The sequence below is a fragment of the Balaenoptera physalus genome (genome assembly GCF_965194825.1).
Source record: "Balaenoptera physalus genome assembly, chromosome: 10".
Lineage (NCBI taxonomy): Eukaryota > Metazoa > Chordata > Mammalia > Artiodactyla > Balaenopteridae > Balaenoptera > Balaenoptera physalus.
In genome coordinates this window covers 11,624,130-11,650,518 of record NC_138889.1, presented here as the reverse complement: position 1 = coordinate 11,650,518, position 26,389 = coordinate 11,624,130, and the positions used below count along the sequence as shown (strand labels likewise).

The 26,389-nt window shown below is 41.5% G+C and overlaps 1 long non-coding RNA gene across 18 annotated transcripts in view; it reads right to left on the bottom strand.

Annotated features, from left to right (window-relative positions):
- LOC309637018 overlaps window positions 1–26,389 on the bottom strand; it is a 277,223-nt gene that overhangs the window by 188,282 nt on the left and 62,552 nt on the right. For 16 of the 18 annotated variants that reach the window (XR_014250343.1, XR_014250345.1, XR_014250346.1 and 13 more), the window contains exon 2: window positions 1,161–1,278. This is a non-coding gene — a long non-coding RNA (uncharacterized lncRNA). The remainder of the gene's footprint in view (window positions 1–1,160; window positions 1,279–26,389) is intronic. The other 2 variants (XR_014250344.1, XR_014250358.1) reach the window with 1 other exon arrangement.

The following is a 26,389-nucleotide window of genomic DNA, read 5'->3' as shown; positions in this document are numbered from 1 at the left end:
GTTTAAGTGTTAGAAAAGATGCGGAGAAATCAAAACTCTTGCACACTGTTGGCGGAATGTAAAACGATGCAGCCAGTGTGGGAAACAGTGTGGTGGTGCCTCCGAAACTTAAAAATAGAACTACCATTTGATTTCACAATCTCACTTCTGGGTACATGCCCAAAAGAATTGAAAATAGGGTCTTGAAGAGATACTTGTACATCTGTGCTTATGGTAGAATTTTTCACGATAACCAAAAGGTGGAAGTGATCCAAGTGTCCATCAACAGATGAATGGATGAAAAAAAATGTGATATATACATACAATGGAATATTACTGAACCTCAAGAAAGAAGGAAGTTCTGATACACGCTGCAATATGGATGAACCTTGAGGACAGTGTGCTAAGGGAAATAATTCAGTCATCAAAAAACCAAATATTATATGATTCCAGTTCTATGAAGTACTTAAAGCACCTGTCATTTACAGAGGCAGAAAGTAGAATGATAGTTGCCAGGGCAGGAGAGGGAGGAATGGGCAGTTATTGACCCACGAGTGCAGAGTTTCACTTCTGTGAGATGAAAAGAGTTCTGTGAATGGACCGTGGTGATGGTAACGTGACAACGTGACTGCAATTAATACCCCGGAGCTGAACACCTAAAAATGGTTGAGATGGTAATTTTTATACTATATGTATTTTACCAAAATTTTAAAGAATACAGGCACTGCAGTCACCATCGTCAGTAAACTCATCAGGAGGTAACTTAAGTCTCTGGTGCCCCAGCTACACTGCAAGAGACCAGGCTAGGTTTAGGGTCCGACAGAAACCACTCACAAAAATGTTAAGACTCTGTGAAAGTGTGGACCACTGAGAGAAGAGGGGAGCCCACGTGGAAGAAAGCTGGTCACCTGCAGAGTCCTGCCAAGTCTTCCTTGCAGACCATAAGCCTCACCAGATGGTTTATAAAACCGATCACGCGAAATTTCCCCATTAACAGTCAGAAATCATTTTAAGCGCCATTGTCATAGGAGAGACATAGTGGGACAAACTAAAAAGTTCCAAATCATTAACTTTTACTCTCGACTGTTAAGAGGTTTTGCTTGGTGTTCTCACATGGGGACAGCGGATACTGAGGTGAACTTTGTAGTTATTTGTTTAGAAAATGGCTGGTAAAGACTTACCAGTTTCTTTCTAAGAGATCCTCCAGGCTCTTGGTTCCCCTTCAGTAGGGAACTTTTCCTGGAGCGCTACCGTCCTGGAGAGATGAGTCCGACAGGATGTGGAAAACCAGCATCTCTACTGAGAGGGCACACGAGAAAGACAAATTACCCGAGGCAAAGGTGAAATGATTTTCCCAAAGTCCCAACATTTAAAAACTTCATGAAACTCATGGATGCCCTTAAAAAGCCACACCTCTACCCACAGCATTTACCAAGCTCCCTTTTTTGTCTCTTCTTTGGGCCAAGTGCTGTGCTGAGCTGGGGGTATAGAGAAGTAGGATGCAAGCCCTGCTTCCGATAACTTGACATCCTCAGGAGTGAGAAAGCATTAAAGTATGAATTACACTGTCATGATACAGGACAGATATACTGTGGTTTTGTCTGCATAAACTAAAGAAAGCACAAGCACCAGCACACCTCCCCTTGTGCCACTTTCAGATGAGAAAGGTAAAGCTCAGGGAAACAAAAGGTTAATCAAGGAGCGAGCGCCACGTCATGCGTTTTGCTTGCTGATGCGGCTGCCTCAAATTCATGTCCCCCGGGACCCAGCATCCTTCTCCCTAGATGCCCAGTCTCTGTCTGGAGTCGGTCGGAGTGCAAAGCTGAGGCTGAGAGCACAGGATTCCCTCCCTTTCCAAGCCTGTCAGCCTCCCAGAGAGGAGACACTCCCTGTCCCTTGGTCACAGAATGTATGGCCATACCTTTGATCAGAAAGGCCAGCAGCTAGCGAGTGCAAAATGGCAAATCCATCAGCACCACCATTCAAATTGCAAGGCTGGCAGCGCTGTCTTCACGAATTAAATATGACACATCACGAGGATCCCGAGGTTCGGACAGACCTCACTGCCTGACATGCTGGGTCAGCCTAATTCCCAGCCTGTTTCAGATACCCAAACAAATGATCACGCGTTCCATGATGATACCAAATTGTGTTTCTGTGTGTGTGAGTGTGTGTGTGTGTGTGTGTGTGTGTGTGTGTTCCAAAGCCTCCATGCAAGTGCATGGTCGTCAATTAAATATTTATCGGACCCCCGCTGACCTACGAGGCACAATCTTCATCCTCCGGCTCTGGGAGCATCAGTATCGGCTATTTTTAAAAGGCTGCTTCTCTTCTTGGTCAGTGGAACCTATTTAAACCTGAATGAAGAGCCCTCACTATCTTTTGTACTGGATCCATCTACCAGGCTGAATGAGGCTTTTAGAACCAACAAGAACCAGATGGCCCTCCAAGAGCATTTTTGAATGTTTAGATCTGAGTCATTTGTATGCGGATATCTTCACAAAATAGCAATCTGGGTAACAGGCTCCAGGCTGAGTCCAGCTTTCCAGACAGCCCATCTTTGCCCACAATTGAGAAGACAGGCACAATATTGTAGGGTTCCACAAAAATATTACAGCATTTCTCTATATGTGTAGCATCAAATACAGGAAGAGTCCCCGTCAGGCTGTCACGACAATGTTAGTTCGCCACAACCACGTCCCTTCCCAATTATTTTTCTTTTTCCCATGGCACCTACCAAGTTCTCCCCTAGCATAGGCCTAAAGCCAGCTTTGTGAATCAGCCAGCAGAGGGCACTACAAAACTGGTGCAATAATCCAAATCACCACAAATTCAGAGCTGAAAAAGATTTAGACTAATCAAAATGGGCTCCAGTTTTATTATGTGCTGGGAGCTCCTAGCCAGAAAGAGGAGGACCAGGGGAGGGAAGAGATGGAACCAGAAATGCACTGGTAGATGGGCCCGCTCATCTGAGGAAGAGGGAAGGCAGCTGAGTGAGTCCAGTATCAGAAATCCAACGGGAGGGGCAAACCTAGTTCAAAAGTGGGAAGTGATCAAAATTAAGGGGGTCAACCCAGCACTGTGACTTCTCAGCATTTACCCCAGAGAAGGGAAAACTTATGTTTACACAAACACCTGTACATGGATATTTATAGCAGCTCTATTTATAACCACCCCAAACTGGGAACCATCCAAACGTCCTTCTGCCAGTGAATGGATAAACCAAATATGTTACATCCATACACTGGAAAATCACTCAGCAATTTAAAAAGGACAAATTATGGATACATACAACAACACTAATGAACCTCGAAGGTTGAGTGAAAGAAGCTATTCTCAAGAAAAAGTTCCATTTGTACAACACGTTCAACATCTCAGCACTGCCAGGGTCTGGGGGTGAGGGGAGGCGATGACTACAAAGGAAGAGCATGAAAGAATTTTCTGCAGTTGATGTAACTGCTCTGTGCCCTGCTTTTGGTGATGATTACATGAATGTATACATGTGTTAAGATTCATAGAACTGTGCAAGCAAGTCAGTTTCACTGTAGGTTAATTAAAAAAATAAATTTTTAAAAAGAAAAAAAAATGAGCCATAAAAAAAATCAAAGGGGTAGAACTCGAGAGGCAGGATGGGATACGTAGATAAAGAGTGAGATCTAGCAATGGTCCTTATCCAGAATGTAGGTAAAGGGCAGAGGCCCAGAAGCAGAGTTGAGGCCCCGAGGACAGGCTGCCGGGGATCAGGTGAGAAGACGGGGCTCCCCGCTGCTGATTGGTTGAGGTGGGGTTTCCGCTGAATACCAGCAGCTCAAGTTGAAGGTAACGGAGGAGCCAAGTGGACCCACACGGCGTTGACTGAGCACAGAGGCTGCCGCTCAATGCTCCTGCAGCCCCAGGGGCTCTGCTCACCCTTAGGAGCCCACATCCATGACGATGCAGAGCCGCCCCAAGTCACTGCCCCAACCCACTCGCTGGTAAGGAGGGGCTCGTCAGCTGTGGGCAGAGGTTTAGCTGAGAGCTCCAGTGACAGACAAAAGCTAGACAGACCTAATCTAACCCTCCCGCTCACAGACAAGAAACCTGAAAGAGCAAAGTCCCCCAAATCACACAGCTCATGAGCATCCCCAGGGGTCCCGAATCCCAGCCCTGGACCCTTTCCACTGTGCCTTGCACCGCTCCCTCATCAGTTCTCTAGCCTGGGATGGTATTTCTTCTCATCTGTCCTGGGTAGGTGAGACCATGTTTTGCACTTAAAAGATAACAAAACACAGGTGACTCCACAGCATTCCATGACAACACGTGGAAAAAGTCTCTACCTCACTTAACCTTTGTTTGTCACTGTTAACGCTTGTTCTTTTCTCATCTGAATTGCTCATTACTTCCTGTGTCTGATTTCTGTGTCAGCCTTCTCTTATTCATGCCATTAAATACAAGATTGGATGGGATGGCTACAAAGACAGTCAAAGTTCTCACCTATCAAATCACCTCTTATGTCCTATCCACATTTTTCATTTCCATCAAGCTTTGGAGAGCTCAGAAGAGGGAGACGTGTTATGGTTCCCTGGGATGGAATGTTACAAGAGAAAAGCCTTGGGTACAGAAGTCGAAGTCAAGGTACTGGCTCAGCTCTGCTAATAACCGGGTGTGAGATTTTAGGTACGTCACTTCCTTTCTTGAGAATGAATTTCCTCCTCTATAAAGTGACCTGGTTGGATTGTAAAATTACTAAGGTACTGTTCAGTCCTATAATGTTACATTCCACATTCAGTCTTAAGTGTAGATGGCAAATAACTAAACTGATACACAAAAGAACTGATTCATTTCCGTAATTCAACAGATATCTTTTGCAGGTCTACTCTATTTTCAGGCTACACATTAGCCAGGAGGTATTTAACAACATATAAGAAATGAACCCTGCCTTTAAGGACACGTAACCCCACGGATCAGAACAAGAGTCTAGGTTAAAGGATCCACTGTTCCACTTGGCCTCATGTGGGTCATTTGTTTAACCTCTCTGAACCCATTTCTTCATCTATAAATTGTGAATAATAATGGCTCCTTCTAGGAGTGAAAAATAAATGAGGGTATATTAGGTTTTATTATTAAGTCATTTATATTACTGTCCTGCCCTTTTGAAACAGCATTTTTCTTTCTTACCCCATACTTTTTGGCACATAATCTCCATTTTTAATCTCTTCTTCTTTGAAGTTGAATTTTCTATTAATGCCTTGAGATGCAACTCATATTCCACTTTTCCACAAAGACGTACCTGTCTGCTCCAGCCAACACAATCTCCCTTGTCTCTGGTTTTCTGTTGCCTTTTAAAAAACACTGATGTGGTGTTTTCTATTGCTGCATAATTGACTTGGGTGTGTGTGGTTTAAGCTCTCCTGAACTCCAGCTTATATGTTACCAAATGCCTCCAGAGACCTCAAATTCTACATACTTCAAGTAGAATCCACAATCTTGTCAAACCTTCTCCTCTTTGTGGGCTCATTTCAGTCTATAGTTTCTCAGTTGCTTGCACTAGATACCTAAGTATTTATCTTGTTTCTTCTCCACCATAGCCTCCTCCAATCCATCCTATTAATTCCAACTCTCACGCATCCCTCAAATCAGCCTTTCTCATCTCCATTGTCTCAGCCTTCCTGGAGCATCTCTTGACTTAAGAGTAAGAGTAATGCAATAGCAGAGGGCAGAATGTATCAGTATCACCCCCCAAGCTTTTTCAAAATACCCCTATTTACCATTCCATCACCTCATATGCCATCAGAAACTCAGCTGAGGGAAAAGACAGAAGACTAAGGAAAAAACTGGGCTTGTGTATCCTGCAAGAGCTTCCCAGGTTATTCTGATACATTGCCCATCACTGCTGAGAACCACTGTTTGAACCTTTCTCCTCTCCAATCCCCCTCTACTGCCCAAATTACTTTTCAAAACCTCCAATTATAATGGTTCCTCACTACCTCTCAGAAACAAGCAAACAAACAAGAGATTCTTTAGTCTTGGCTTTCACGTTCTGGCTACAGGCCACTTTCCTGACTGGGTTTCCCCCCATTCCTTCCATGCCCCATGGGTTCCAGCCAAACCAAACTTGACCTTGTTCCTCTAGACATACCACATCCTTCCACAACCCCGGGTCTTGATTGACGCCACCTCACCTTCTTGGGATTCCCTTCTGTTCTTGTCTATCCCTACCTGGGAAAATCCCACTTGACTTTCAATGTCCAGACTAATGGCATCTCCCCCACAAAGTCTTCACTGATTTTCACCCTCTCCCAGGCAGAGTTAGTTATTCCCTTCTCTACACCCTCATCTCATTGTATTCACAGTGCTCATATATTGAGTAACGGCTCGGGTAGGCCATCTTTCTTGACTCCCTCCAATAGGATACGGGTCCCTTCTGTGGTCCCCTAAGTAACTGTTCATACCTCTGTTATAGTTACACCCTATTCTACTCTGTGTGTGTGTCGGGGGCGGGGGGAGGGGGGAGGTTCATAACCCGTTTGTCTTCTAATTTAGACCGTGAACTCCTCAAAGACAGACACCATCTTATCCTTCTTTGAATCCGCAGCCTCAAGCAAGAGTCTGGAATCTTACTGGGCACTTAATAACACTTCAGTCAAGATCCAGATTATCACGGATGTAAAAAACAAACTTATGGTTACCAGGGGATAAGGGGGGGAGGGATAAATTGGGAGACTGGGATTGACAGAAACACACTACCAAATATCAGATAACTAATAAGAACCTGCTGTATAGGACAGGGAACTCTATTCAATACTCTGTAATGACCTGTATGGGGAAAGAATCTAAAAAAAAAGTGGATGTATGTATAACTGATTCACTGTGCTATACACCTGAAATTAACACAACATTGTAAATCAACTATCCTCCAACAAAAATTTAAAAAAAAAAAGACCCAGACTAGATACCGTCCCCTCGGTAAGCATTTACCAGCTCTAAGAAGCAGCAGTGACTTCCTTCTGCCACCACAGCACACTGCCAGTATCACCTTCTACTGCAAAAGCCTGTTTCTGAGTTCATAACCTTACCTAAGACTGTGAGTACACTAGGGCTGGGAACTATGTCTTTATCTTTTTCTGCCCTGTAGCATGCTGCACAGTGCCTGACAAACAGTTCCACCCACAAAGGTTCTGGAATAACTGAACTGAATTTACTGGTGATTTCTTTGCAGGTGATAAGCTCTTCAAGGACACTCACTGCATCTTTTTTTTTTTTTTTTTTTAAAGTTTTTTTTGTTTTTTTTTTTAAATTAATTAATTAATTAATTAATGGCTTTGTTGGGTCTTCGTTTCTGTGCGAGGGCTTTCTCTAGTTGTGGCAAGCGGGGGCCACTCTTCATCGCGGTGCGCGGGCCTCTCACTATCGCGGCCCCTCTTGTTGCGGAGCACAGGCTCCAGATGCGCAGGCTCAGTAATTGTGGCTCACGGGCCCAGTTGCTCTGCGGCCCAGACCAGGGCTCGAACCCGTGTCCCCTGCATTGGCAGGCAGACTCTCAACCACTGCGCCACCAGGGAAGCCCTCACTGCATCTTTTACCCCTCTCACAATTTCAACAACATCTCCTCTAGTCCTGGACTGACAGCAAACATTCAACAAAATATTTGTCCATCAACACATTCTTTTTTTTTTTTTTTAAGTCAATGGGTTTTTTTGTTTTTGTTTTTTAAATTTATTTATTTATTTATTTATGGCTGTGTTGGGTCTTCGTTTCTGTGCGAGGGCTTTCTCTCTAGTTGTGGCAGGCAGGGGCCACTCTTCATCGTGGTGCGCGGGCCTCTCACTGTCGCGGCCTCTCTTGTTGCGGAGCACAGGCTCCAGACGCGCAGGCTCAGTAATTGTGGCTCACGGGCCCAGTTGCTCCGCGGCATGTGGGATCTTCCCAGACCAGGGCTCGAACCCGTGTCCCCTGCCTTGGCAGGCAGATTCTCAACTGCTGCGCCACCAGGGAAGCCCCATCAACACATTCTTATTGAATATTCCTGAATAAGTTTAGGCCTGCCTTGAGAGGATGCAGTGTCCCTCTCGGCTGTTTTTCCAGGAAAGGAGGGACTTAGTCTTTCAGCGGCCATCCCCCAACTCCAACTGTCATCCTGCATATATCCTGCTCTTCAGCATGGTTCGTCACGTCACTAGAAAGTCTGCATCTGTCACTTTCCAATCCCCAGCTTATTTCTCTGGACCAGCCATCTCCCTCCTCTCCAGTTGTCCCAATGTGTTCACCAGAATGGCATGTGCCATACTAACCTCAACCAGGAGTAAACATAATGTCTACTTATGTGATAAGTTCTAGTCCAACAAAGCTGAGGGTTGGATCACTGTTCAATGCATTCATAATACCTAGGCCTACCGGATAATGAAAAACATTGCTTTATACACAACTGAAGGGTTTTGGAATTTTGTTTTTAAAAACTAAACTAAAATATCATGATATTTATGAAAATAAATCCAAGCTCACATTATTATTAAAATAAAAGTTAGGAAGACACTGTGTGGTAGGTTTTATTTTAGGCAGTAATAATAATTACCATGCTTTTAGAAAGCACAAACATGACAAAAGCTCTCTTTTTCTCCACTGTTTAAGTAAAATAACACAAATATGCTTCTACAAGTTTATAAATTACCCAACGATTCTTGAATGCCTGGGCACAACTTAGCTGACACCATCATCCAAAACATTAAGTTAGGTAATGAGCAACCAATGAGGAAATAGTTTTCCTAGAAGCTGGGAAATTACACTAACTTGAGTTAAATAAAAAGAACAAGCTCAACATTGATCATAGCACATCAACTGGGAGGAGGGATGCAAAGCATGGCCACCATCATCATATATCACAATAGCAGAGATGTCAAAAAATTTTAGGGTTTCTTCCAGGTAGGTTTAGGTATGAAATTACTTGGAGGCAGAAAATAATGACCCTGACACAGGATGTAAGTGAACTTTAATTCACATATTATCACTGTATTTAAACGTCCCCAGAATCATGATTACTCTAAAATTCTATGATCTAGGATAGATCATTTTCTTTCTGCAGTGAGGTCATTTGTATGATTAGTTGCAACGCAGTATTTTAAGGCTCCATCAAGAAGAACAAAATGAAATCAAGAACTGAGGCAACAGTACAGACTAGTTTTGTGAAATCTGACACTAGAAAAAAAGATTGGTCTGGGCTTGAATGATTCCGACTGATTATTCCTACAACTGAAGTTCATTTGTATAAAATGGAGTGGTCTGGAATATCCAGAATAACTAGTCCTAATATAGAAAGGACAGGTCTTAGTTAAGATCACCATGCTACAGACTTGAGTTGCCATTTCAGATCATTTCTCAGATTTGCAAGGAGTGAAAAGAAACAAACATTTTGAGAAGTTTCAACACTTCTAGCATTAACCATCTTAATGTCCATAGGTCCTACCTGGTTAATGCTTTATGTGTAAAGAAAGCTCTAAATTATTCAAAATGTCTCAAGTGGGCAAAAGGGTTGATTCTCTCTACCAGGAAATTGGTTCCAGCCAAGTGCACCATATTGAAACAACTTTTCCTTTTGATTGTTAACTTCTTAAGGGCAGTAGGGTCCCACCAACCAACCCAGAGCAGCCACTGAATTCCTCTAAGATCTCAAGTGTACCCTTGAAAAGTGATGCATGCTGGCACAAGGAGATGAGCTAGGAAGATCAGGTCTTTGTCTCGGGATTCAGCACCATGTGTTTTTTAATGCTGGATAAGCCAAAACTCCCTTTGGTCCTCAGTCTCCCCTTATTTTTTTCCCCTTATGTCAGGGGGGAAAAAATAACAAAACTCTTTCAAAGGTATGACAATGAATTAGATTGTGACAGTCAAACGACTTTAGCTTCTTGGGAAAAGATTTTGCAGCAGTAACAGTAACCTGTTTCCTCCAAGAGGTTGAACAATTATTCTATGAGTTCTTGATTTATGCTTGGGTGAGCTGCTTTCACTGGGGTCAAGGCACTTGTGATTCCTGTTGGGCTTTATTTTAGTTCTACCTTGCCAGTGGCCGGGGCAAGTGTGGGGACAAGAACACCCAAAGGGATGGAGACTAGGTAAAGGGACTGAAGGTTAGAGAGGCATTACAAAATCGCTCACTTCTTGAAGGAAGCCTAATCTTAGACTCTTTTTTATTTTTTTAATTTACTTTACTGAAGTATATAGTTGATTTAAAATGTTGTGTTAATTTCTGCTGTACAGCAAAGTGATTCAGTAATACATGTAGCCTTTCTCATATTCTTTTCCATTATGGTTTATTACAGGATATTGAATATAGTTCCTTGTTAGATTCCCTTTTAATACCCTCCCACAAACTTTCTTGTTAGCAGTTCTGGGGTAGGCATTTTACACTTCCTCTTCCACCCTTCCAGACCTACACTCAGAGAAATGAGTAGAGGAGGAATTGTTGCCAAATCATCACTGTTTCTCTTCCATAGAATTTTACATTAAATGAATATGGAAAAAAATCCAGCCCTGGATTATCACATCACTTCTCTTAGAATATTCTTGGGAGTTTTATGCTATCCTTAAAACACCAACTGTCAAAATAAGATAATTATTTTTCAAGGAAATTCTAAACATGTACAGTTAGCCTAGCAAGTTTATATAAATGGACTAGTGCCTACATGCCCCCTGCCTTAGAAAAATAAATCTGGGGAGAAAATAGAGCTTCATCAAAGCATCCCTCTATCGATGGAATCCTCATTTTTCAGATCTGCTTATTTTAAAACACAACTCCTTGCACATGTAACACCATATCCAAATGCCACCTCTTTGCTAATTTACCGAACTATTAGGAGCTTTCTGTTTGCTTCCCCAAATATCACAAGAACAGTTTGCTGTGCTGGTTGATTAGCAAAATGAAGACTTTCTCCAGTGCTAATGTGTGTCATATTTCTTTTGAGGACTAGGAACCCTACGCTGCAAAGGAAGTTAAATAAGCATTTTCTCTCTGAAGGCCTCATACAGTTAGGTAGGGGAAGGTGTGCTATTTACTTAAAAAGGGGCAGCTCCACTTTGTTCTCCCAATTTGGAGGGGAAAATACAAATCTAAAAGAGTTTACAAAGCGATAAACCCTTGAAAGGTATGTCTGCTACTAAACTGTAGCATCTCAATGGAGTATATGCTTTTGAAAAAGAAACTGTTTTCAATGAACGAGAGGATTGAAAATGACTTTTGTATTTTGGACCATACCCTGCCATTTTAGAGGTTATTTTAAATCAGCCTGAGGGCATATGGGTGAAGAGAAGTAGAAGAGCTATATCCTATCTTCCATATACACACACCTGTGACCTTTCGCTTGATACTTGGTTAAGTTGTTCTTCTAACATGCCAAAGATGCTATTTTTCCCTTTAGTTTTTAAAGATGTTTGTATTTTTAGGGTCCAGGAGATTTAAGGCACAGATAATATTTTGATCACACTGTGCTCAATATGTATAATATTAGAGGTAGGGTTTCCATTTTTGAGAAAAGCCCAGGTTGGGGCTTCTGCATGATTTGGAAGTTTTATATCAACTGGAACAACCATATTGTGAAATATTTGGATTAATGGTTGAACTTGAACCTGTTCCTTTAAAATGTCTGGGGATTGACCTTGGCCACAAGCTTCGCTGTTCCTTTTAAGTTGATCCAGCAGAAATTAGCTATCTGCAGGGGGCACAGGCTGAGAGATGGGGTTCCCTCCAAGTCTGTTCTCCCATCCTTCCCAGCTCCGTGGAGAATTACACTGCTCTGCCGTGCAGGAGGGACTGGGTTAGACGCTACTTCAGTCATAGAGACACTGAGCCTTTCATTAACCTCTTTGTCTTTAGTATTTTCAAGTGGAAATACTAGCCAGCCTTGCGATATCTCTCATTTTCCCCTCATTTCACCCTTTACCAAAGAAGAATTGGTCAAAAGTTGGAGCTCTCCATTTCTTTCTGTCCAAAATGCTCTGAACAAAGTAGCAATGCCAATTTCCCAGTACACAAAGGCATGGAAACATCTGTTTAAATTTGACTTCTGAATCAACCCCAAGTGACTACTCCTTGGAAAAGATATGCTTTATCACAGATAAATTTTCCTTGTTCACAATTCCTGGCCTAGAGTTACTGTAGGTTCATGTAGATGTGTGCTGGAAATTAAACAGTGTGCTACCAGGGTGGCCACAATTAAATTCAGACTTGCATTCAAACCATGGCCCGCTCTGCATTTCTTGGAGAAGTTTGCTTTCTATAGACATTTCAGAATGTCTCTTCACAAAAGAAGGAGGCAGGGTGGCTGGGCCCAAGTCCCCTAAATCAAGGCAATGAAAATGGAAAGGAAGAGAACGTATTTGCAGGGTGCCAAAGTGGCTGCTCATAATAGTGAAGATCTTATACTTCCAATTTAGGGTGTTTTCTTATGGACCCGAGAAGGTATTCTACCCCTATATTCACATGCAGACTACAATCATTATTTGGAAAAGAAAGAAATCATGAGCTCATACTGAACATCAACCCAACAGCATGTGCCATAAAATGGAATGGCTCCTCAAAAGAACAAACTTCTTCCTTTGCATGCAGATGTATCCCCCTTTTGACTTAAAATACATTTTGGAATTGAAATGCTGAATCTTAGCGAATTCTGACAATAATCAGGAGTCCTGGGCTCATGCCAGAAGTTAGATGGAGTGAGAAAAAAATTATCAACTTAGAATAACTTTTTTCTAGATAGTACAGTATTTAGAAGGAAAAAAAAAACTATGGAGAACTAATATAGGTATGTGATTTTTCTAAGCTAAAAGTAAACTTATAAAATTTGCAAATGTGTTTGATTTTTAGCAAAATTTTTGGAAAACGGAATTCAAATTTAATCTGCCTTCTGATTCCTTCTATACAGAATCAGTTTGAATCACTTTTATTTATTTGAAGAAATATAAATTATATGACGTTAAAGTCACTGAGAAAAAGTCCCAGTATTTTCACGCTTATGTCAAATGCCCATTTGAAATACTCTCCTAAAAATCTATTTTGAGAGTGTGCCTCTGTAACCTTTGACAGCTTTGGGATTTATCAGAGGAGTTGGCCTGATCATAGAAGAGAATCACTTGTGCATAAATGTCACCCCAAAGAACAGCTATGGTTAGTTTAGGTGAAAAACAGCATAACCCTAAGATTTATAGCCATACAAATGATAGTCAAAACCATTTTTTGTAACGTACATTGGAAAGTTACCACACACATTTCACATGCCAGCTTAAATGATCTGAAAAAGACAATTACCAATTCAGGCTGAACTGATTTCAACATTTGAGCAAATCACAAACAGCAGATCTGGCCTGGCTTAAAATTTCCATCCAGTTGTTGAGCCGAACAAAAAATAAACAAATGGAAAACCTGAGAGAGGAATGAGACTTTTCTCATGATTTTCTAAAACTGAAAATGCAGCAGGAAACAAATACAACCACAAAAGTCCTTGCAAAGAAACTGCCCTTGGCATCTAGGCTGGAGCAATCTCCGAAGACCCCCGCCCCCTGACTCTCCCACCAGAACCTCCCACTCTTGCTGTATTTCCTAATTTCGAGGAACGTATCCCTGAGCTGTTTATCGAAACAGTGTGCAAGAAAAACGGCTACCCTCTACTACTCTTCCAACTCTTGCAATTTCTCCCTCCTCTTGGACAGAGGCCACTAGTAAGGGAGAGCCTCAGGAAAAAAAAAAAAAGCAGAGCGGTGAGAGCAAAGAAACAGTAGACAACGGTGGCTTTGACAAAGCCTTCCCTCAACCTTCTTTCTGCTCCTGCTGTGACACTTGCATTCAAGAGCAAGGGCGGCTGCCATCGGATGCGCGGACAATGGATGGAGGAATACAAGGCAGGGGGGAAAAAAGGAAATCAGATGAATTCTGAGCTAAGATGGCAGGGCTCTCACCTTTTCCTGTTTTTTTTTTTTTTTTTTGGTTTTTGTGTGTGTGTGTGTGTGTGTGAATAGTCTAGATGGAGGTGTCCTGCAGAGGAGAAATTAAAAAAGGGTGTCTGAATTGTTGGATGGTTCTGAAGGCTTCTGCATTTGCACATGCATTTTAGAACTATTTGCAGGGGTCTACTTGCTGCCAGCTATCTCCCCCCACCCCCTCTTTCTCTCTCTCTCTTCTATGTCCTGCAGTCTCCATCACACCTCTGTTAGTACGAAGACTTTCTGCCCATGTAAGTAAGTGAGAGTGTGCATTCCTTAGTGTTTGAATCAAGACCCATCTCTGTATGCAATTCTGATCTAAGGAGCCTATAGCGGTTACTACAACTATCAATTAGTCAGCAATAGCTGAGACCTTCACTGCCTCTGAAGGAACAAAGGTAGAAAGACAAGCAAATACTCCAGCACTGGGATCTTGCTGGATCCTGGGAACTTGCTGGCTATGAGTAACAGTGCCTTTTCCTGTTTAACGCTCAAACCTACGTAATATTACAGGCTATTAATGTATCCAGCTGCATAATTAGGTACGGAGTGTCTAAAGGCATATATGTTTCTTTGGCATCAGTGGAAATAAAATGTATTAAGCTGAACTGAAAGGAAATACCAGGTGACAGATAAGAGTTTATGACATATTTGATCCATGCTCCATTTTAATGAACTGCCACCAGAACTTAAATTAACTACAGAGTTCTTTGTCCATTTCAGTGGCTTTTATGAAAGAAACTAATAAAATAATGATGAAAGGAGAAGGAAGTATTCAGCCATAGAAAACATATAAGAAGGCTAATTCTTCTCCACAATAGATGAAACTATTTTGGTTTAAATTCAAGTCTGGATTTTGTTTAACATTAGGTGGGTTTCTTCTGGAGTGTGTATAAGCGTGCATGTGTGTGTGTGTGTGTGTGTATTTGTTAATTGCACATGTTGTGAATACCAGCTTACACGGGATGTATCTGCTGTAACTTGCACTAGATATATCCTGATAACCATCTGAAATAATACAAAGAATTCTTTTATCTCATTTTGCAGAAACCTCAAAAAATCAACCCTTTTGAAAAACAAGGCTTTGCCCTTCAGTTTTCAAGGCCATCAAAATACTGTTAACTTGAATATACAAAAGAAAGAGGGAGGAATAAGTAACAGCTGATCTTACTCACTTTTGAATACGGATCATTGCAAAGGGAATGGTGTACTTAGTTTCTGATGTGATCTGTGATTTTGCCCTTCTTTTCTGTTGCATAAAAAGCTGCCTTCTTTTCTGTTGCATAAAAAGCTGCATTTCTTTCCTCAGCACTTGTTGTTAGAATTGAAATTATTTTCTAATAAGGTATGGGAGATATCTTGAAGGTTAATATATTTTCCTAACTCTGTAAATAAGACAGAAAGTCTCCCTGAAGACATGCATTTACAGCCAAGCTGTGGCAAGGGCTGCAAAAGATCCACCTTATTTCCCTCTGCTACGGATCCCTCTTCTTAAGGACTGTCGCTCTAAAGAGCAATTCTGTTTTCCTTCTTCCTGGACAAAATGATTCCAACAATCATTTTACCCCTTCTAACCTCTGAGGCAACTACAGGAGCTGAGAAATTTGGAAATAACACTCAAAGAGAAAACTCCAACAACAGACCCTAAAAACTGAGTTGCAGAGACAGGGATGGAGAATCTAGCCAGCGTTCAAAATGAGGAGAGGTGGTAGAAATCAGGAGAAAACAGGTCCCTAGCAAGATACAGCCGGGTAGAGAGAGAGGCTCAGGAACCACCCCGCCGCCACCGCCACCCTTCAAACCCTGTCACTTAAGACAGAAAAAAATCCCAACCATGTCGAGAGGGGAAGGGAAACGGTGTTAAATAGCTGGCGAGGTGACCCACCGTGCTGTGTGCTCCTTGGCTCTTGCTGAGGGGAGTAACAGCCACAGCAGTGACAACGGAGTTGAAATGTGCAAGTGCAACCTCTGCCCCGTGCTCTCTGCCTCCCAAAAAAGGCAAGAAAAGCATGACTGGGACAGAGCAGAACGGAAGGAGAAGGCGCTGGCGGCGAGTCACAGACCCCATCAGCACCGGCTGGTCTCGAAAGCCCTGCATCGAGGGTCCCCATTCACAGGCGGCGAAGAAGCAGAGACAATGGCAAATCGAAAACTGGCAGGGCTTCTGGGATAATTTAATCTCTCACTCCAGCATCTAGATGGGGATAGCAAGGAACACAGGCGAGAGCTCCTCCATACCGAGGCGCAAGCATATGCCTGCCTCTCCGAGGATGTATTTTTAGACATAATATCAGGGGTAAGGCAGCCTGTCCGCTCAGCTGCAGCGTTCACATCCTAACGTGGGAGCAGTCTCTTTCTCACTCTCAGCGGAGCTGATGATCAGAGGAAACAGCCCACGTTTCTCTCCAAGCCAAAGGTCGGTTAAGAGGACCCCAAACCACAATCCATTGTCTCTGCGCTCAGAAAGCATGAAATACGTTTTCAAGATGTGTTCCAAAATGAGGTCACGCCGCGTGGCAATTTGCTCACTTCCTATTTTTCCACAGATGCCTTATTCTACCATCCAAAAGCACAACCGGGAGAAGTAATCACACCTTGAGAAAGACCATTCCAATACCACAGACTAAAGATAAAAAAAATATTTGGCAGGACATGTATTATTATTAGTAACGTGTCTTAAACTTCGAAACGTCTCCAAACAACGTTTATTAAAAGCAAGAGACAAATGATGTCTTCTGTCATATAGATGTGCTTTGAATCTTAGTATCCCTCCCATTCACGTCAAGGTTCACACATTTAAAATAATAAACACAAGAGAAAAACAGCCCAGCTCATTAAAGCATAAGCAGAAAGTAAGGAGTCCAGCTCGGCCTTTGCAAACAAATTAGACATAATCTGACATGGTTTTGTTCGAGCCTGGGAATTTTTCATTCACATAGAGGATTAAAATATTTTAAAAGATTCCTTTACATTTTTCATATTAGAGTACACTTATTAAATATATATATGGGCATATCCATACATATACAAAATTCTCAAGTTAATTTAAATTTATGGGGGAAATTCAAGGGATTGTAGGTCAAACAATCCAAAAAGAAAATAACTCTAAAAACCAATCCTTAACCACATACCAATCTCTGAAGTTTCACACACCACTAAAATGAGATGGTTGAAATGGTGATGAATGAAAATAATGTTTCACAACCACAATATTCCAAATGAAATTACTTAAAGAGCAAAATGCCCACTTCCTTATTTTTGAGTCAGAATTTGTTTCTGTCAGAACTGTTTTTTTTTTTTAATGTCATATATATGTCATCTATAAAAGACAGGTACAAAATGGATTCTTTCCAACTCTACAGACAAGCATCCTAAGTTTTGATTCTCCTTTAAGAGTAAAAACAGTTTATAATTACACATGGTAAATCTCACTAGGACTGAATGCTCTCACAAGGACTGACAAAGGAAGAAGAATTCACATCAGACCAAACGGCTTCTTTCAGTCAGTTTGCTGCAGCTTTCTTCCAACAGATCTGGGCCAAAACGAATGTAGAATTCTGAGCCGAACTATCCATCACATGTACCTAGTCTTTCAATTAATGACACTGCAATCAGATCGATAGAATGTAATAAGAAAAGAGCTTTGCATTTCTATACCTATTAATTCGCTGAGTAACTCCAGCAGTAAAACGTGACTTGAAAGGAAAAACACTCAAGGAAAATGAATTCTCTTAGCATACTGAGCAAGGACTCCCTGACCCAAAAGTGAACACTGGTGTTTCTACCTTCCAACCAGAGTCACTAGGAGCCAAAGATCAGACTGCTTTGTGAGGAGCAAGCTTCATCTTTTTTTGCAAGATTCTCTATAGTATTCTCACATTGCCACAGATCTAGTTAAATCGGTCATTTTGGGGAATTTTGGAACAAACATCCTTGAAATGAAAGTCAGAGGATCAGCCTGGGCAGCCATTGCTCTCTGCTTCCTATTCCAGCCAAATTGCCAAATTTGTGATCCTCGTTCTCTAGGGCATTCTGTAGAAAGGAATTAGGTTTAGAAAGAGGGGGACAGGGAAAGAATGATGAGAATGCTAAGAAGGTTGGCCCATTCCCAAATCACTGCCTTGGTTCAAGACAATGCAAACAGCGACAGACAACAGTGCAACATGGTGCCTGAATCCTCCATGTTTATCACCAGAGACGGAAGACTGGGAAAGCCAAGTACAAGTTCTCTGTGGGAAGAAGGGAGCAAAGAAAGGCTGTCCTAGGATGCTCTCTGGAATCCTGTGCATGTCCAGATCTTAGTGTTACTACAGGTGAACAGTGACTTGAACTCAGGAACAGAAAGTAGAATGGTGGTTGCCGGGGCCTGGGGGGTTAGGGAAATGGGAAGACATTGGTCAAAGGGTATTCAGTTATAAGTTCTACGGATCTAACGTACAGCATGGTGACTATAGTTAACAATACCGTACTGCATACTGGAAATTTGCTAAGAGAGTAGATCTAAGTGCTCTTACACACAAAAAATGGTAACTATGTGAGGCGATGGATGTGTTAGTTAGCTTGACTGGGGTACCCATTTTAGAGTGTATGCATATATCAAATCATCACATTGAACACCTTAAATACATACAATTTTTATTTATCAGTTACACCTCAATAAACCTGGGGGGGGGCCGGGGGGGGGGAATCAGTGACTTCAGTCCTAAGAAGTAGATTCTATGGAATGAAGGTTACAATATCAACCACTGGTATAGCGGGAAGAGCATAGGTTTTGTTGCCAGACAAACAAGAGTTTGAATCTCAGTTGTATTATATACTACTAAGCAACTCTGAACCTTAGATTTCTATTGATAAAACAGAGATCTTACTGCTTACCTCAAGTGCTGCTACGAGGTTAAATGAGATAATGTATGTAAAGCACATGGCGCATACCAGTTAACCCCTCTTCCTCTGAATGCTCAGATTGCCACATATAAACTAGCAATAAAAATACAAGCTTACTGTACAGATTAAATGAGATAATGTATACAGGACATTCTATAAACTTTTCAGCACTATATAACAGAAGGGTATTATTGTTGTCATAACAATAATGCTTTTAAAAATGAATACGTTATTTAGTGTAAGACATAGAGGATGAGGGCTTCCCTGGTGGCACAGTGGTTAAGAATCCACCTGTCAATGCAGGGGACATGGGTTTGAGCCCTGGTCCGGGAAGCTCCCACATGCCGTGGAGCAACTAAGCCCGTGTGCCACAACTACTGAGCCTGTGCTCTAGAGCCCGCGAGCCACAACTACTGAAGCCCACGTGCCACAACTACTGAAGCCTGCATGCCTAGAGCCCGTGCTCCACAACAAGAGAAGCCACTGCAATGAGAAGCCCGCGCACCGTAAAGAAGAGTAGCCCCCACTCACTACAACTAGAGAAAGCCCGCGTGCAGCAACGGAAGACCCAATGTAGCCAGAAATAAATAAGTAAATTTATTTTTTAAAAAAAAAGACAGAAAGAAATAGCGGATGAGTAATATGCTCCAGCACCTCCTTGTGCGCACAGTCACATATTTCAGACCTACAGGGGAGATCTCAGCAGTCATTTCTACCGGAGGAGGTGTGTCAGGTGAATGGTCACCGCCAACCAGTCTTCCGGTGGATCCTCTCTTCGTTGCAGATATCATTGTTTGAGGATAGAAAACAGGATTTTTAAATTCCCAGGTGAAATTACAAGGAATCATCTACTAAAGTGTCAGAGACACCTTTGCTAAGAGGTAAGAATATCACTACTGAGGGTCCCCCGTGTTTGTAATAAAAGGAGAAAAGACCTAATTATTCATTTAAGAAATATTTATAGGTCAGTAAAATATTCATGAAGAGCAATACAGGTAGGAGGGGTAGTAGGACAATGTTTGTCCTCAAAGAGCTTAGAGTCTAGGAAAGAAAATGTTTAAATCATATCAATAAAATGAAAATAATTACAAAGCATTTAAGTGAGAAAAATACTGCAGGTCTTGGAGTAAATTTCTGTGGTTAATTGCTGTTTGACATCTGAAATATTAGAACTATTTTTAAAGGACCCTTTTTATTACTTTGTCATGATAATTATTAGCTAATGAAAGGAGACGATAGATGAGAGAGATTAAAATAATTGCTACAAAACAGCAAGCTTTATGAAGACATCAAGTTCATTATCTTTGCATGGTTTGGATAGGAAACATTGGGAGGCTTACAGACACCAAAATATACTAATTCGATAGTTGTAGTTAACTGAAGAGAATGTCTGCTGCTTTTCAGAAAAAAAAAAAATAACAGCTACCACTTACATAGCACTAATACTGGGCCAAGCAATGTGCTAAGTGCTTTATGCATAAAAACCCACTTAAGCCTCACAGCAACCCTATGAGGTACATTCCAGTGTCATCATCACTCCTTACAGATGAATAAACTAGAGCACAGAGAGGTCAAGTGACCTGCCCAAGATCACTGAGCTAGCACATGGCACAGTCAAGTTCCACACCCAGGCAATGTAATGCCTGAGCCCACACTCTTGACCACTACATCTAATCGCCTCTCATCCTTTTTTTTTCCCCTTAGATCTTCATCAACTCTGATTTTCAGTTCAAAGTGAGACCAAATGGCCAACAGGTTAAATCAGCAATGGGTAAACTCTGAGAGAAAAAGAGACATAATCTACATAGTCAAGTAAAACTTGTAGCCAGCAAGAAAATATTAACAGTGTGAAGCTGCTACAAAGCTGCCCTTCTATTTATTCTCTAGTTTAGTTCCAAGTCCATTCATTCACATACTCAGTTAAGCAAATATTACTGAGCATGACTCTACCAGACAGCGGGTCCCTACCCCATCAAAGCTTACAGACTAGTGTAAGAGTCTGCCAGCACAACAATTACAATTCAGGGAGGTGAGTGCTTTGCTAGAAAATCTAGAATTGAAAAACCAGATATTCGTTTTGCATCTAGGATAGCTTTCAGGACAGCAGGTTCGTGAGATTAGATATGTCTGGATCCAGAAATTTCTCAGAGAGGAACAGATTTCTGTAGTCTTTTCATCTGGTTTAATGCTAGCAACAATCACACTTTTTGATATCGGTCTTTATTTTCTCTTGCCCTGTGTGACATATGCTGACATATGCAACTCACCAGGACTCCTGTCTACTGCCCTGGAGACGCACATTCCCTGCTTCACAAACAACCTTCTCCGGCCCAGATCCTACAAGGGAAGGAAGGAAGACACCCTCCTGTCTGCCTCTCTCTCCTCATATTGAACAGACACTCAAAAACAAATTTCAAGTAAAGAAGGTACACACATTTTAATAATGTTTATTACTTTTCCTGATTATAATAGTAACACAGTCGCTACCAAAATTTTAGAAAACAAAAATTTAAAGATGACAATTAAAATTACCCATGATAATAGCAATTAAAGATAACCACTTTTGGTATTTTAATAGAGTTCCCTCTAATCTTTTACATATGTGGGTGTTTATGTATTAATATGTGGGTATTTTCTTTACAGCATTTGGATCAAAATGTAAATAATTTTGCTTCCTACTCTAAGTTTAACACCATATCCAAAGCACTTGTGGTGTTTAAATAACCTTCAAAACATATTAAAACATTATGTAATATTCTATTCCATAGATACATTATTTAACTATTTTCCCAATATTGGGCATTTAGGATGTACTTAGGATTTGTATTATACATAAGGTTGTAAAAGACATCTTTTTATATAACTATTTGACTCCTTTTCTTAGTATAGAAAGTGGGATTCTTGGATCAAAGTGTTTTCTTTTTTTTTTTTTTACATCTTGCTAAATTGCTTTTTAGAAAGTTTCTGCCAATTTACGTACTTAACTATTGGAGGAAATTTTTATTTCTCTGCAGTCTCACTAGTTGTTTTACTTATTTTAATACCTACTACATATTTAGTAGTGCTGTTTAATTGTATTTCTTTGAATTCTAGTGAGATTGGACTGATCTTTTAAGGATTCATTGACCACTTACTCTTTTTTATTTTATTAGTTACCTGTTTGCCTTTTTTCATTTCCTTCCTGTCTTGCTACTCTTTTTCTTGAGTCATAAGGTTCATACATGTATATGTATATCTTATACACACACATATCTACATATATACCCTTTATCAACCACTGGAAATATGTTTTCTAAGTTGTTTATGATTTTTTTTTTAGTTTGCAGAACCTTTATATTCTATATATGCAAACTTATTGGTATTTTCTTTTGTGATGTCGTCAGATGGTTTTATACTTTGAAGTACTTTTCACTCACAATTAAATATTCATCTGTATTGTCTTCAAGTTATTTTATGTGAAGAATTTTTGCATGTAATATAACTAACCTTTATTTTGGTGCATTTTGTGAGATAAGGATATAACCTGAGGAGGTCCCCCCCCCCCCCCCCCCCCCCCCCCGTCAACTGGCAATTTCCCTATCTTTCATCCTGATCTCCACTGATATTTTAAGTATAATAAAGTATACATATTCAAACTTGTTTCAGGGCCACCTATTCCATTCAGATGTTTGTATTTAAATTCTTTCTAATAAATGAAACTGTCAAAGCATTTTTCTATTTCATCATCCCTGGGACTGAAAGACTTCTGCTATCACAGTGAGACAAAAATATCCTATTATTAAGGATTAGGCCAAGTTGTACTGCTGATGTTGGGGGTGATAAAGGCAGCTGCTAAAACTAGCTGGGTCTCTGGATGGGCCTTGATGGCCAAAGGGCTGAAATTGAATTCAGAGGGGTTGAGATTAAGGCAGAAGATTCCACCTTAAGGCAACAGGGGAAGGCAGGAGTCATAGGGGTTAATCAAGTAAAACTCTGCAGGAGAAAGCCAAGACCCAGGTACTGACAAGAGCATTTACAAATTAAAGTTTGAAGAGATCAGACCAAGCTTGAGCTCATCCTTACAGAACCAGATGAAGACAGGAGCCAAAGCATCTTGAAGAGAAGAAGACAGAACATGAGGGTGCAGAGGGTGGGGGAATCGGGCTGGCCTCCTGAGCTAGCACATGGACGATGCATGGATGACAGACTGAGTCAAGGTCAAGGAGCACAAATTCATTTGGGCATCTAGTTTGCAGAAACTTAACTACGCTTTAGATTTCCCCAAAGAAATACGTGATGAATTTATTATAGAGAACTGTCTTGGATCATTTAAATTTCCTTATTTTTCATAGGTACAAAGGTAGAGTTTGGTCTGAAATAAAAGGAGAGGCACACCTGCCTCAGGTCACCTTCTCCCTTTGCAACGCCAGCATCAGTTCAAGTGGAAAGGATGAAAACTGAAACAGCGCATTTACCCGAAGTGTGCTAGTATTGGAAATGTGAGGGCTTCCAATTAGGGAAAACAGGTCAATTGATGATGCAGGGTAGTCAAAAGAAAGAACGCTTCCCCCTTTTTAAGGTACAGGGAAAGGAAGGCTGTGGCATAATGGTAGAAAAACTTGTCAGTTTTCTACTGCTTTTGCCTGGCACACAATTAACTAGTCCCTCAATGCCACGACACTGAATGGTCCACACGGGGCGTTTCTGGGACAGTGTAGGGAGCAAGGTACAGTGGCTGGAAATATGGCCTTTAGAGGGAAGCCAATCGAAGCTTGAGTCTAACTGTGCCAAAAATTAGCTGTGTTATCCTGAGTAAGTTCCCTAGCCTCTCTGAGCCTCAGTGCCTTCACCTGTAACATGGGCACAGTAGTTGTATTCACCTCGTCAGGCTGTTATAAAACTAAATAAGAAAACATATTTGGTCAATATATTTGGGTCTGATACATGGGTAGCATTTGAGTATCAGCCTGTGTTAGGAGGCAGATAGGGAACGTGAGGTGGAGAATTAAATCTGGGCTCAAACGCCAGCCCTATTACTTGTTTGTTCTGATGCCTCCCTCTATACCTCCTCTACCAAATGGGCATTTAATTACAGCAATATCTACTCCATAGGGCTGTTTTGAAGATTCAATGAAATTATATACATAGGCACTTGAACAGTGCCTGTCTATAAAAATTAGCTGTTATTGTTATTGTTTTCGTACTCAGAATGGACGGCTGAGCTCCCCAGGTCAAAAGTCCGTAAGAAACTGAAAACATAAGATAAGAGGAAATTTCTTTTCCTCTGGAAATATGCTATAACTAAACCTGGTTTTCCGATCTGATTTCCGCATCCCTAATGGAAAATCCACACCGCAATAAAATAGACTCCTGTGGCAATGTCAGAGGCATCCAGCCTGTAATCACAGAAAAGGTAACACCTCTAAAACAGCTGGGATGCCAGTTCCAAGGATCTGCTGACTTCATGCAGAGGGCACAGGGATGACATTTCTCTAGACTGTCACAGCAGGCTTCTTTCTCAACTGCTTTCTTCGAGCTCCCATGGGTGATTTCAGAGCCAGCAGCCAGAAACCTCCCTGCCTCTGATAATCATCCCAAGGTATCCTAATTCCCAAGACCATGCATCTCTACCCACTCACGCTTTTATTTTTAAATTCATTCCTCCAGCCATCAAACATTTATTTCTGTACCTAGGGTAGGGGCTAAGTATATAGTAGCGAACAAGGCATATTATGTTCCTGACTCATGGATCTTACCTTCTAGTGGGAGACTCAAACGCTACTCTGGTAACCCACACAGGTAAATACATCATCACCAATTGTGATTGAAGTACCATGGTTGAGAAGAGAAAAAGATTATGTGGATTTGCAGGGAAGATCTCCCTGAGGAAGTGGTATTTAAGCTGACATGATCATGATATAAAAGATGCAACGCCAGCTTCGAGTATAAAATTTTCATGAACATTGGCCTGAAGGAAGCAATCCATGAGGTTGAAGAAATTACTGATACTGACCAGCAGAAATTAGGCTGTAATTAGTGGGCCCCATGCTCTATAATGGGAGAACCCTGACTACTTCAGTTTACCAGCCCTTCGTTGAAAGGGATAAAGGTGGAAAGAAACACCAGTCTAGTACCGCCCACCACTAGGAAAGAATGGCAAGGTGGGCATTCATAGAGTCTTTTCCATGGAACCAATTCCTCTACAGCACCTAATCTGCATCTCACAGACAGGGTCCTGTTTGGAGAGCAACCAGCACAAAGCTCTGCCAACATGAATAATAGAAGCCTTGGTTGGGGAAGGATGGAGAGTATGGGTTATAAAGTAGATGAGATGGTCCCTACAGCTTGGATAGGAGCAGCCGCTAAGGAAAAAAGGAATCTTCTATTCCTATACGGTCTACACAAAAGTTAAGATGTTTCTCCCAAACACTCATCCTTCTACCAATTTAAATCCATTCCTCAAAAGCCAATCCAAGACGGGCCTTGTTCCACGAGACTTCCTTCCTTCCCAGAGCTCGTGTCGTCCCCCTGCTCACCGCCTCCCCCTCCCCCAGTGTCATAGTTCCACTGCACCGGGCTGCATTGTTCTCTAGGCACTTAATGAATTACTCTCTTGCCTGTTCAATATGATACACTCCTCAAGGACTAGGACTATTCCTTTATTTCTTTTGTATTCACCACAGTGCTCCGTTTAGCACTGTGCCCACTCTAGGCACTTAACATATCAATACCTGTTGGATAAATGAATGATTCAATTCATCCATATATCTGTCAGATTTCAGTAGGTTAAGAAAAAGAGAGAAAGTGTTCTGAGTATAACAAAACTGAGCCATTCTTGGCTAGGTAGGGCTAGGTAGTCATTTCAGGAGAGTGTTTAATACTGTATACTGGTTCTTATTTAAAGGAAGGACACAGGGTCCAACGGTGGAGATTTTCATCTGTCTAGGGTAACTGAAGGGCTTCTCAGCCCAGCAACGTGCGATGGACAAGAAAGACCTTGCAAAGCCCTTTCCGTGTCTAATTCTGATTCGGTAGATTCTGATTTGTTACCATTTTAATCCAAAGAGTCCATGATGTGAGTACGAGCCAGTCCTTAGAACAGGCCTGAACCATCTCACTCGAGAGATAGATACTCTGCACACATCAGACCCCTCTCAGCTCCGGAATGGAAGACCACCCTCTCCACCACCATCATAACGGCCACCACTGCCACTAAATCAAAGCCTATTCTCAGAGGACCCCAGAGTGAAGCCACTGGTTTACATTCGCTAGTGCTGGGCTGACAAGGGGGGGGGGGGGTTGGGAGAAGAAACTGTTGCCTTAGAATACTTGTTTGAAAACAAAACGAGGAAGATTCAGGCCAGAGTGCAATGCTATTTTACTCTCTTCCTGTTTTCATGGTGCTATTGCATGAGGTAACCTTTTAAGAAAGGCTTGGAGGGTTGCAGTGATTTTACTGTGGTTTTATCCTTATTCTCATGCAAAAGTCTCAGCTCTCACTCCCCCTTAGGATTAAAGGGCTCCTTTCTACTTACTTCCAACAAGCTTTAATAAGAAACACAGGAGCATAAGATTTGCCTCTCGGAAGATGCCAAGACCCCAT